At 38.4% G+C, this 13678-nt stretch overlaps 1 protein-coding gene across 1 annotated transcript in view; it reads left to right on the top strand.

Moving 5' to 3' along the window:
- The first annotated feature begins 11575 nt into the window (after window positions 1-11575).
- TCP11 (t-complex 11) overlaps window positions 11576-13678 on the top strand; it is a 69224-nt gene continuing 67121 nt past the window's right edge. Inside the window, exon 1 of the mRNA XM_060021976.1 lies at window positions 11576-11594. The gene's annotated coding sequence lies outside the window, so the exon portion shown is untranslated. The remainder of the gene's footprint in view (window positions 11595-13678) is intronic.

Below are 13678 nucleotides of genomic sequence, written 5' to 3' on the forward strand. Positions count from 1 at the left end.
CTCCACCCCAGGGCTCCTGTCCTCTCAGTTTGGGTCCCACCAAGATGGTTGGGGTGTCTTTACCCCATTCTCTGAGAAGACCTACAAAACCTGGTAGTGTTTGGGAATAAATTTGCTCGGGCCTGCTGAAGGAAGAAGCCAAAAAAAATTTTCTTTGTGGGGAGTGGCATGTCTGGTTAAAGCTATCCATGAACCACAGGGTTGATTTCAAAGGCTCAGGTAAGTGTTTTCAAAAGGAGGGTTTCAGCACGGTCCCAACCGTATGAGTCCCCGCTTCTTGCTGTTCAAGTCCAATTATCCACAAAGGCAGGATGCTGTGTTTACATAAATAATTACCAGATTTCGGATAGCCAGACGTGTTGCAGCACACAGAAGGCAAGCCCATAAATTACATTTGGGGAATTAAGGGTCAGATTGATCTTATCTCTCTAAATCCGGCCAGATTCCGGCAAGCTAAAGGCACATCCGGTTGACTGAGCCTTGGGAGGCATGGGCCCCAGAAACTAGGGATCCTGAGGATGGCGCTACCCGTCCCCCTCAACACCTCCCTTTTCTGCTTCCCCCTGCTCCAGTTTGCTGGCTGGCTCTGAGAGCTAGGGGGTGGCAGAAAAAACTGTCCCAACTCGCTCTTTGCCCAACCTGCAAGGGAGGAAGGCAGGAGAGGGGTGTAGGCATCTCACTTCTATCCTCTTTTTCCTCCTGGACCACACAGGATCTCACTTCTGAAATAACAGCAACGATGTAGGAGTAGTGATAGGAAACATCAAAACAATGAGAGTTATAGAACAGGGCTTCTGCTGGAGATTTCCCTCCTGCACAGGCCAAACCTCTGTGTTTTCATTCATCCAACAGAAATGCATTCAGCACCTACTGCATCCCCAGTGCCACGCACAGTGCAGCGGTGGAGGGCTCAGGCTCTGGATCCACAACGCTTGATTGGAATCCTGGCTCTGCCGGCCACCGCGGGCAAGTGACCTAACCCTCCTGGCCTCAGCTTGTTTACCTAGAAAGTGACATAATGATAGCACCACTCCCTAAGAGTGAGGTGAGGATTAATTAAATCATTCATAAAGAGCTCTTTGAACAGGCCTGGCACATAGTATGTTGGTTATTGCTATTATGATGATGATTATTATTATGACTCTGCTAAGCACATGTGAGCCTCTGTTCTGAAAGTGGTTACAAGCTGGTTGAGACAGAATTCCCACATAAACACAAAGAGTATGACAAGGCAGTATGGTTGATTAGGTACCAAGTGAATGGAAAAGACAATTAAGTTCTATAGGGAGCAGGCAGAAGGGCGAGATCGCTGTGCTGGAAGAATGCGTCACAGAAGAAGGAAGGCTTAGGCTGTGCTTGAAGGATGTGCAAGATTTGGCTGGGCCACAGAGGGAATAACGGATGTAGGGAGAACTTGAGGCGGGGGCTAGGGGTAGAGCCCCAAGAATTCACAAGACTTAAGCTAGAAGTTAGAGTGTTATGCAAGTCTGATGCTTCTAAGAGTATAAGCAAAACCTCTTCAATTAAGATTTCCAAATCCAAATGTCAGCCTCTCTTATAGAGAAAGAAATATTGATGTGTGTTAACTTCATCTGACAAAGTAATGTTACAAAGTGGGGCAACAGAGTGCATTGTGAAGAGACCAGAAGAGGCATGGATAAATAGAGCCTCAATTTACAATATGGGGGGTTAGGTATGTTGATAGAGATGTCACTGAAACAAAGTAATATTGTTTGGTGAATTAGAAAGTATTCTACCCCAAAAGTGTTCTATTCATTCAATCATTCTTTAAATGTCGAGTGCTTACTCTGTGCCAAGCATTCAGGGAGACTCTGGGAGTGACAATAAATATGGTTTTTATCATTGACTAAGTGTGTATTCTTAATTCCTGGCCAGAAGGACAGCTCCTCTTTCCCACAGAGACACAGGGAGGAATGTGAATGAGCAGAGGCTCGGACAGTCATCAGAGTAGAGGCGTTTCCGTGATCATTTTGATGAGAGTTGTAACGTACAAGTAGATAGGGCGTGAACTCTTGTGTTCTCCCAGATTTCCACTCCTACCTCTAGGTGCCTCATTTTGCACCTGATATAAAAGTGCAAAATATATTTCACAAGTGATAGGGGAATTTGATTTATTCACTGTTTTAATCTTTCATGCTACATGTCTTAAATGTCAATCCCTTTTTTGTAACTTTAAGGTTATAAACAGAACATAACATTTTTACTTCATTTAAAAAGTAAATATATGTTCACTGGAAAAAATTAAAAGCATGCATAAAGGTAGCCAGATTATTCTTTTATTTTACAATTTCATTTCCAAAAGCAGATAGTGGGCATCCAAGATAACTGGTAAGTTAAAGGTGTAGCTACGTTGTTTGCAAATGTTCTGGCCCAGTGCTGTCCAGTGGAAGGATGGTGCGAGCCACAGGTAATTTTACATTTTCCAGTAGCCACATTTAAAAAGATAAAAAGAAATGAAGTTAATTTTGGTAATTTATGTAATATATCTAAAATAACAATATAAAAATTGGGTTCTTACATTCTTTTTTTCATACTAAGTCCCCCAAATCTGGCAAGTTTTCCATTTATAGCACATCTCCGTTTGAACCAGCACATTCCACGTGCTCAATAACTACATGCCAGCAAGTGCAATTCTAGAAGAATCATTTACAAAGTGAAATGCTTTATAAAACACAGTTGAAATAAATCTTAGTGAAATTATAGGTAGCAAATGTGAAATGTGGCAATTAAAGGAATGCAATTAATGTCCAGAATTTTTTTTTTTTTTTTTTTGCGGTACGCGGGCCTCTCACTGTTGTGGCCTCTCCCGTTGCGGAGCACAGGCTCCAGACGCGCGGGCTCAGCGTCCATGGCTCACGGGCCCAGCCGCTCCGCGGCATGTGGGATCCTCCTGGACCGGGGCATGAACCCGTGTCCCCTGCATCGGCAGGCGGAATGTCCAGAATTTTTAATGTCCTTTTCCTAAGAGGGTAGAAAGCATTAATTACAGTTTGTTGTTGTTTATGTGAAAGAATTTTAAGTTATAATATAAACTATTTTGGTTATTAAAATAAATAAATAAATAAATAAATATGGTTTTTACCATTGGTATATTGACCTCATATTTTTCATTTTCTATAAGTAAGAAAACAATTTAAAATAAATAAATAAAAGCAGGTACATGTGAAGCAAGCATTTCAAAAACGTTTCTGTATAGCGTGTTTCTAAAAAAAATTTTAATCTGCCTCTGTGCAATTTCATAAATTAATTTGGTCTTCATTTGAGTAAGAATTACAATAATTTATTATTAAACACTTAAAAAATTAACCCAGTCATTGACAATTGAATTTCTGAAAAACTTTTGCTTGGATATCATTACTTACAAAGATGAATTAATTCAAGAAGCATTCAGTGAATGAACCAACCATGTGCCCAGCACTGTTCTACCTGCAACAAAAGATAAGAAAGGATTTGAATGGAAAGAAGGACTTTCACTTCCAGCCAAGGAGCAACAGGGACTGGATATACTCTCTTCCATGAAACAACCAAAAAGACAGACAAACAGACAAAATATATGAAACAATGGTTTTCAAACCATTTCAGGCAATGAAGGACAGTTACTGAGAGAGGAAAACAAACAAGGTAAGTAAGCCCTACAATTGCCCAAGCTTTCTGCCTTATGAGGGTTTCCAGGCTGTAGCACAGGGAGGGAAAACCCAGGCAGAGCTCAGCCGATTCTCTGAGTTGAGAATTCTCTGCCTGAGGACAGAGCTAAAAGTTTGGGGAGACCAAGGTGGCCAGAATTTGCAGGACAGAGTACCAAGAGCAAGAGAGCTGCAGAGGTCTGGAGATCTGCAGAAGGTCTCCCTCAAGTATTCAGCATGATCGACCCATGAGTTTGAGGAAACTATCCAAGGCAGGGGAAAGAAGATCTGCAAAGATTAGAGAAGATGAGAGGTGTTCACTCAGAGCTGGGAACAGTGTCTAATCACCACCAGGCAGACTGGAAAACTTCATAAATCATGGGGCATTGGGTAGAATACTCAAAAGGGTATTGCCTCAGTAATGGGGAATAATTAGCCCTATATTAAACATGGCTCTGGTCCTACCTGACGATTCTCAAAAATAAGACCAAAAGGATCAAACTGTGTCCAAGTAATCTAGCTCCCATACAAATGTCAAGAATATTTGTAGAAATACCAAAATATCCAGCACCCAACAATGTAAAATTCACAATGTCTGGCATGTAAACAAAGATTATCAGACATGCAAAATGTGACCCATAATGAGGAGGAAAATAAATCAAAACTGACCCAGAACAACACAGATATTATAATTAGCAGCTATTATAACTGTACTCCATTTGTTCAAAAAGATGTATGTTATAAAAAAGATTTAAACCAAACTTTTCAAGATGAAAATTACACAAGTGAGATGAAAACCACACTGGTTAAGAATAATAGCAGATTAGACATCGCAGAAGAAAATTTTAGTGAACAGGAAGACATAACAATAAAAACTATTCAAAATTAAGCATACAGGGGAAAAAAAAGTTTAAAAACTGAAAAGAGCATCTATGCACGATTAGACAACTTCAAGCAGCCTAATGTATATAATTGGAGTCCCTGAAAATGAGGCTGGAGGACAGAAAATTCACTTGAAGTAATGACCAAAATTTTTCTAAATTTGATGAAAACTATAAACTCACAGATCCAAGAAGCTCAATGAGCACCACATGCAATACAAAAAAACCTGAAAGAGAACTACACCAACTCACATTTGATCCAAACTCTCAAAACCTGGGATAAAAAAGAGCATCATTGAAGCAGCCAGAGAAAAAAAAGACACATTATATGGAGAAAAACAAATATAAGGATAGCTGCAGATTTCTCACTGGAAACGGTACAAGTGAGAAGACAGTGGAGCAAAATATTTTAAATCCTGAAAGAAAACAAACAAAAAAAACCTCTCAATCTAAATCCTATACCCAGAAAAAAAAAATCTTCAAAAATGAAGGTATTGGAAATTCCCTGGTGGTCCAGTGGTTAGGACTCTGCACTGTCACTGCCAAAGATGTGGGTTCAATCCCTAGTCCGGGAAATAAGATCCCACAAGACACGTGGTGCAGCCAAAAACAAAAAAAAGGTACTATACAGATCTTTTCAGACATACAAAAACCGAAAGAATTCACCACCAGCAGAAGTGTACTCTAAGAAATGTTAAAGGAAATCCTTCAGGCAGAAGGAAAATGATACCAGACGGAAACATGGATCTACCCAAAGGAATGAAGAGCACTGGAAAAGTTAACCACATGGGTAAAATACGTGTTTTTTTTTTTAACCTCGTATGTCTCTTTCAAAGATAACTGACTTTGGGACTTCCCTGGTGATCCAGTGGTTAAGACTCCACACACCCAATGCAGGGGGCCCAGTTTCGACCCCTGGTTGGGGAACTAGATCCCACATGCATACTTGTAACTAGGAGTCTGCACGCGGCAACTAAGAAGTTCGTGTGCCGCACTAAAAAAAAGAAGATCCTGCATGCTGCAACAAAGACCTGGCACAGGCAAAATAAATAAATAAATGTTTTTTTAAAAGATAACTGACTGCTTAAACAAAAATTATGATGTATTGTGTGGTTTATTTCACATGTGTAAGTAAAAAGTGTGACAATAAAAGCTTAAAGGCCAAGAGGGGGGAAATGGACATATTCTATAGTAAGGTTCTTATACTATATGTGAAGTGGTATAATATCAATTAAAGGCAGGCTGTGTTAAGATATAAATACCATAAACCTCAAAGCAACCACTAAAATAACAAAACAAAGAATTATAGCTACTAAGCCAACAAAGGAAATAAAATGGAATCATAAAAAATACTCAATTAATCCAAAAGAACACATAAAAAGAGAAAAAAGGAAACAAAGAAAGAAATGGAACAAATGTAAAACAAATAGCAAAATGGTAGACAAACTTAACCATATCAATAATCACATTAAAAGTAAATGGTCTGGGCTTCCCTGGTGGCACAGTGGTTGAGAGTCCGCCTGCCGATGCATGGGACACGGGTTCGTGCCCCGGTCCGGGAAGGTCCCACATGCCGCGGAACGGCTGGGCCCATGAGCCATGGCCGCTGAGCCTGCGCGTCTGGAGCCTGTGCTCCGCAACGGGAGAGGTCACAACAGTGAGAGGCCCGCGTACCACAAAAAAAAAAAAAAAAAAAAAGTAAATGGTCTAACAAATGAATCTATCTATGAAACAGAAACAGAATCGGGCACATAGAGAATAGACTGGTGGTTGCCAAGGGGGAGGGGAGTGGGAGAGGGTTGGATTGGTAGTTCAGGATTAGCAGATGCAAACTATTATATATAGGATGGATAAACAACAAGGTCCTACTATATAGCACAGGGAACTATATTCAATGTCCTGTGAGGAACCATAATGGAAAAGAATATGAAAAAGAATATATATAGGTATAACTGAGTCACTTTGCTGTACAGCAGCAAATTAACACAACATTGTAATTCAACTATACTTCAATAAAAAATAAAGTTAAGAAAAAGGAAATGGTCTATACTGTATGATTTCACTTATATGAGGTAAATAGAGTAGCCAAACACATCAAACAGAAAGTAGAATGGTGGTTGCTGGGGGTTGGGGGAGGGAGAAATGAGGAGTTATTGTTTATGGGTATAGAGTTTCAGTTTTGCAAGATGAAAAAGTCCTAGAGATTGTTTGCACAACAATGTGAATATACTTAACACTACTAAACTGTATACTTAAAATGGTTAAGATGGTAATTTTTATGTTATGTATATTTTATCGTAATTAAAACCAAACCAAACCAAACAAAAAAATTCACATAATTCTTTGAGCTTACAAAAAAAACAAATGGTCTAAATGCTCTAATTAGAAGGCAGAGATTGTTAGATTGGATAAAAAAGCAAGATCAAATTATATGGTGCTTATAAGAAATACATTTTATTTTTTCAGTTTTATATATATATATATGCACTCTTTATTTTTTTATATTCTTTTCCATTGTAGTTTATCATAGGATATTGAATATAGTTCTCTGTGCTACACAGTAGGACCTTTTTGTTTATCCATTTTATATATAAAAGCTTACATCTGCTAACCCCAACCTCCCACTGCATCCCTCCCCCAACCCCCTCCCCCTTGGCAACCACCAGTCTGTTCTCTATGTCCGTGATTCTGTTTCTGTTTCATAGATAGGTTCATTTGTGTCATATTTTATATTCCCTGTATGTGGTATCATGGTATTTGTCTTTCTCTTTCTGACTTACTTCACTTAGTATGATAATCTCTAGTTGCATCCATGTTGCTGCAAATGGCATTATTTTGTTCGTTTTTATGGCTGAGTAGTATTCCATCGTGTATATGTACCACATCTTCTTTATCCATTCATCTGTCGATGGACATTTAGGTTGTTTCCATGTCTTGGCTATTGTGAATAGTGCTACTATGAATATAGAGTTGCATGTATCTTTTTGAATTATAGTTTTGACTGGATATATGCCCAGGAGTAGGATTGCTGGGTCATATGCGAATTTTATTTTTAGTTTTCTGAGGAACCTCCATACTGTTTTCCACAGTGGCTGCACCAACTTACATTCCCATCAGCAGTGTAGGAGGGTTCCCTTTTCTCCATATCATAAGAAATACACTTTAAATATAAAAACACAGATATGTCAGAAAGTAAAATGGTATAAAAAGATATATCATGCTAACACTAATCAAAAGAAAAGATAGACCTGGGGATGTGATGTACATCACAGTGACCATACTTAATAATAATACTGTATTGTATATTTGAAAGTTGCTGAGAGAGTAGATCTTAAAAGTTCTCATCACAAGAAAGAAAATTTGTGATGAATGTTAACTAGATTTATTGTGGTGATCATTTTGCAATATATATGTATATCAAATCAAAATGTTGTACCCTTGAAACTAATATAATGTTATATGTCAATTATATCTCAAGAAAGATGGCTATGTCTTGGAAAGATGTCTATGATATATTATTAGATTAAAAATAGTTGTGAAACAAACAAACAAAGAAACATGTAGTGGCTATATTAACGTCAGACAAAGCAAATTTCAGAGCAAAGAATGTTTCCAGGTATAAAGAAGATCATTTTATAATCATAAAGTGGGCAATTCATCAAGATGACTTAATTCTAAAAGTTTGTGCACCTAATAACAGAGCTTCAAAATATGTGAAGCAAAAACGGATAGAACTGCAAGGAGAAATAGACAAATAACAATTATAATAGGAGATTTCAATGCTCTCTCTTATTAATTGATATACAAGTAGGGAGAAAATAATCAAGAGTATAGAAGACAAACACCATCAGTCAACTTGACCTAACTGACATTTATAGAACACTCTATCCAACAACAGCAGAATGTACATTATTTTCAAATGCACATGGAACATTTACCAAAATAGGCCATATTCTGGATTACAAAGTAAGTTTCAATAAACTTTAAAAATTCAAGTCATAAAAAATTTGTCCTCTCATCACAATGGAATTAAATTAGAAAGTTAATAACAGAAAGATTCTTGGAAAAATCTCCAAATATTTGGGAACTTGATAACACACTTATAAATAACCAAGGGTCAAATAAAAAATATGAAAGGGATGTATTTAGAATGTATTTTGAATGGACTGAAAATGAAAACCCAACATGTCAGAATTTGTGGGCTGCTACTAATTTGGTACTAAAAAGGTCTCAAATCAATCATCTCAGCTTCCACTTTAAGGAACTAGAAAAAGAAGAGCAAATGAAACCAAAAATAAGCAGAAGAAAGGAAATAGTAAAGATCAGAGCAGAAATTAATGAAATAAAATACAGCAAAACAATGAAGAAAATGAAGCCAGAAGGTAGATCTTTGAGAAGATCAATAATACTGATAAATATTAACCATGTTAGATCAGGAAAAAAGAGAGGAGACACAAATTACCAATATTAGTAATGAGAGAGGTGACCTCACTACATATTTTACAGGTAAAAAAAGATAATAAGGGAATATTATGAACAACTTTGCCTATGTCAACAATGAACAATAAATTAGACAACTTATATGCAACAGACAAATTCCTAAGACAAACTATCAAAACTCAAAGAGAATAGGTAACCTGAATAGCACAGTATCTTTTTTTTAAATTAATTAATTAATTAATTTTATTTTTGGCTGTGTTGGGTCTTTGTTGCTGCATGTGGGCTTTCTCTAGTTGTGGTGGCAGGGGCTACTCTTTGTTGTGGTGCATGGGCTTCTCATTGTAGTGGCTTCTCTTGTTGTGGAGCATGGGCTCTAGGCACGTGGGCTTCAGTAGTTGTGGCTCACAGGCTCAGTAGTTGTAGCTCGCGGGCTCTAGAGCACAGGCTCAGTAGTTGTGGCACACGGGCTTAGTTGCTCTGCGGCATGTGGGATCTTCCCGGACCAGGACTCGAACCTGTGTCCCCTGCATTGGCAGGCGGATTCTTAACCACTGCGCCACCAGGAAAGTCTCCAGTATCTGTTAAAGAAATTGAATTTGCAACTTAAAACCTTCCCCCAAAGAAAACTCCAGGCCTAGATGGCTTCACTGGTAAATTCTGCAAATATTTAAAGGAGAAAAAATACCAATTATATACAAACTCAGAAAACTGAAGAGGAGAAAAACTTCCCAAGTCATTCTGAAGCTGGTATTACCCTGATACTAAAACCATACAAACAAATTTATAAGGAAATAAAACTACAGACCGATATTCCTTGTGAAAGTAGATGCAAAATTTCCAAACAAGATTTTAGCAAATAAGATCAATATATAAAGAGACAAAATACATCATGACCAAGTGAGATTTATTCTAGGAAGGCAAGGTTGACTTAACATTTGAAAATCAATATAATTCATGTTATTAACAAAGAAAGAAAGAAAAAACATACGATTATCTTAATAGATGCAGAAAATAATTTTGACAAAAATACAGCATCCATTCCACATTAAAAACTAAGCAAACTAGGAAATTCCTCAACCTCATAAAAAGCATCTGTGAAAAACCTACAGCTAACATCATACTTAATGGTGAAACTTAATACTTTCCCTCCAAGATGAGGAGCAAGACAGTGATACCTCCTCTCACCAATTCTACTCAACATTGTACTAAAGGTTTTAGCCAGTACAATAAGGCAAGAAAAAAACAGGCATCCATATTGGAAAGGAAGAAGTAAAACTCTTTATTCAAGACAACATGACAGCAAAAGCATGATCCATAAAGAAATATTGATCAACCAGACTTAATGAAAATGAAAATTTCTTCTATATGGAAGACACTGTTAGGAGAATGAAAGTCACAGAGTGGGAGAAAAATATTTGCAAAGCATATAACTGATAAAGGAGTTGTATGCGGAATATGTAAAGAACTCTTACAACTCAACAATAAGAAAACAACCCAATTTTTACAGTAAGCAAGAGATGTGAACAGACACTTCACCAGAGGCGGAATCTGAATGACAAATAAGCACAAAAAAAGATGCTCAGCATTGTTAGTCATCAAGAAGATGCAAATTAAAACCACAGTGAGAAACCACTACACCCTTACCAGAATGGCTTAACAGAAAAAAAAAAAGAAAAAAGAAAAGATTGACAATACAAAGTATTAGTAAGAATGTGGAACAACGGAAACTTTTGTATACTGCTGGTAGAAATGTAAAATGAGACAACCACTTGGGAGAAATGTTTGGCAGTTTCTTATAAAATTAAACAAACTTACCATATTATCTAGCAATTCCACTCCTAGGTATTTACCCAAGAAAAATGAAAACATGTGTCCACAAAAAGACACTAGAATATTTATAGGAGCTTTGTTCACAAAGTCAAGAGCTAGAAATAAGCCAAATATCCACCATCAGATACATGGATAAAAAACTGTAGTATATTCATAGAATGGACTAACACTCTACAATAAAAAGGAAAAAACTGATAAATGCCACAAAAATGGATGAATCATACAGACATTATGCTGAGTCATAGATGTTAGACACAAAAGACTACTGTTATGGACTGAATTGTGTCCCCAGATTCATATGTTGAAGCCCTAACCAATATGACTTTATTTGGAGACAGGGCCTTTAAAGAGGTAATTAAGGTTAAATGGGCTCATAAGGATGATGGGGCCCTAATCCAATAGGACTGGTATCCTTATAAAAAGAGGAAGGGACACCAGGGATGTGCCCACACAGAGAAAGGCCATATAGGGACACAGAGAGGAGGTCATCTGTCAAAGAGAGAGAGGGTTTAGGAGAAACCAAACCTGTTGACACTTTGATCTTGGTCTTCCAGCCTCTAGAACTGTGAGACAATAAATTTCTGTTGTTTTATCCTCCCAGTCTGCAGTATTTTACTAGCTGACTAATATAACTGTATACTGTATAACTCCATTTATATGCAGTTTCAAAACTGGTAAAACTAATCTATAGTGACAGAAAGCAGACCCATGGTTGCCTGGGGACTGGGATAAGGAGATGGGCACAAGGAAACTTCTGGGTATGAGGGAGGTATTCTATTTAACGGTGGTGGTGGTGGTGGTTCCCTGGTATAGATATTTGTCAAAACTCATCAAAATGTATGCTTAAAATTGGTGAATTTTATTCATGGAAATGATACCTCAATAAAGTTGATTTTAAAAAGAAACAAAATATTATGTAAAAAGTATAGACAAGAATTCTGGATTGCAGTGTAAGGGAGTCATGAAGTCTACCAATGCTACATGTCTTTCATTTTGTAAGTTTGGATTTTTAGAGAGGTGTGTCCCCAGCAAAGGAAGCTGTGGGTAGTTTCAGCCCTATATGCAAAGAGGGATGCAGATGGAGCTTTCCATGTTAAAGGCCCATAGAGTTATAACCATGTATTTCCTTTAATTTGCTCATGAAAAATAGCCGACGTTAAACATCAACCAACCAACTATTACACTCAAAGGTATTTTTGTACTTAAAAAAAAAAATCTTAATATAAAAATTTGTATTTTTTTTTAACTGAGTCCCTATTTCTATAATCAACTGATGGTGAAGTTTTATTTAGCCTGGGGGCCTAGTCCTTCCTGGTGTCTAGTTCTCCAACTTGGACTGTGCAAGGCATCAAATGCCCCCTGAGGGCTTGCCTCACAGAGATTGAAGATCCTCACTATGGGCGTTAGAGGCTGCCTGCCCTAATTAGAGGGGCAACTATTAACCTTTTTAACACTGCAACTCTTCCTTCTTTTCTCACCATAGAGTAGAAAAGAGAGAAGACTTGGATTAGGTGATTTAAAAAGTGTTTGCTAGCTATAGCTATAGGCTCCTCTGAGCCTATATTAGGTCTATGCTTCTGTCACTCACTCATTCAACTATAATGAGTTCTCTCTCCGTGCTTAATTCTATAGGAAGGGCTCAGGACACAGCAGTGAAGGAGGCAGACATGGCTTGTGCCTTCATGCTGCTTGTATTCCAGTGGGAGTTGGGAGCTGCAGGCATCCCAAGTCGAACCAGCTTAAATGATAAGTAATGTATTGGCTTGATGCTTGGGAATCTTAGGCAGGGGTTTCAGGGGTTCCCCGAGACTCTCTGTGCAGTGAAGCTGGTATTAAGATGGCGGTCAGGGACAGTTCCCGGCCTCCCACCCTGGGAAGACAAAGTCAAAATCCAGGAGAGAGACTCTCCCTTCCCTAAGGGTGTGTGAAGAAACAGGCTGATGAAGAACGTTGCCGGAAGCCTCTAGCTGACCTCTCCTTGTGCGTTATTTGCCTGACTTGTGTCACATGCTCTCTCTGAACCAATCACTGTAATGGAGATGGGATTTTTTTTTTTCCCCCCCAATCAGGGTTCTCCATGGAACTGGGTGTGGTAGGAATGAGCTGGGCGTGTCTCAGGAACCAGAAATAAGAGGCTCTGCATTATTCTAGTTGGGTTCTATTAACGAATATTCACGTAGTAAATTTCAACATTGGTTCAAGGCAGCTGATAACCCTTTGGCAACTTCTGGAAGCACTGACTTAAGATACTGGTTTCAACTATAAAGTAATTAAAGGGAGTCACCTTATAGAAAACATATAAGAAATATTCAGAGGTTTCATTGCATGACTGTTGAGGGGCAGGCGGGAAAGACTGCTTGGGGGAGGCAATTCTAGAGCTGGCTCCAGAAGCACGCAGCTTGGTTTTAAGTTCCTGTCTCTGAGACTTACTAGCTGGGTAAGTCCCTTAAGCTCTTGGAACCTGTTTCCTTTCCTGTAGAATGGGCGCTATAATACCTTCTTTATAGGATTTGTGAGAGGACTAAATGAGAATGTGTGTGATGTCTTTTAGTACAGTGCCTGGCACATAGTGAGTGCTCAATGTTATTACTTACACGTGCAGAGCCAGTCTAATCGACCACATTAGGAGGGACACCTGGGTTGTTTCTGACCCACTCCTTCATCTTCTCAGAATCTGATTTTAGGTCACAGCTGATCAAGAATGGGAGTACCACTTACAGGTGTTTGTCAAGGTTCTGTCCTCCATCTGCATTGCTTTCCTTGTTTGCTTCAACACCTCCACTTTTCAGGAGGTGATAAGAAAGACTGGTCAAGAACTCTGAGGTCAGATTCCCTGGGTTCAATCCCCGTCTTACTACATATTCACTGTGTGACCCTGGGCAG

The sequence above is a fragment of the Delphinus delphis genome, chromosome 10 (genome assembly GCF_949987515.2).
Source record: "Delphinus delphis chromosome 10, mDelDel1.2, whole genome shotgun sequence".
In the NCBI taxonomy this organism is placed as follows: Eukaryota; Metazoa; Chordata; class Mammalia; order Artiodactyla; family Delphinidae; genus Delphinus; species Delphinus delphis.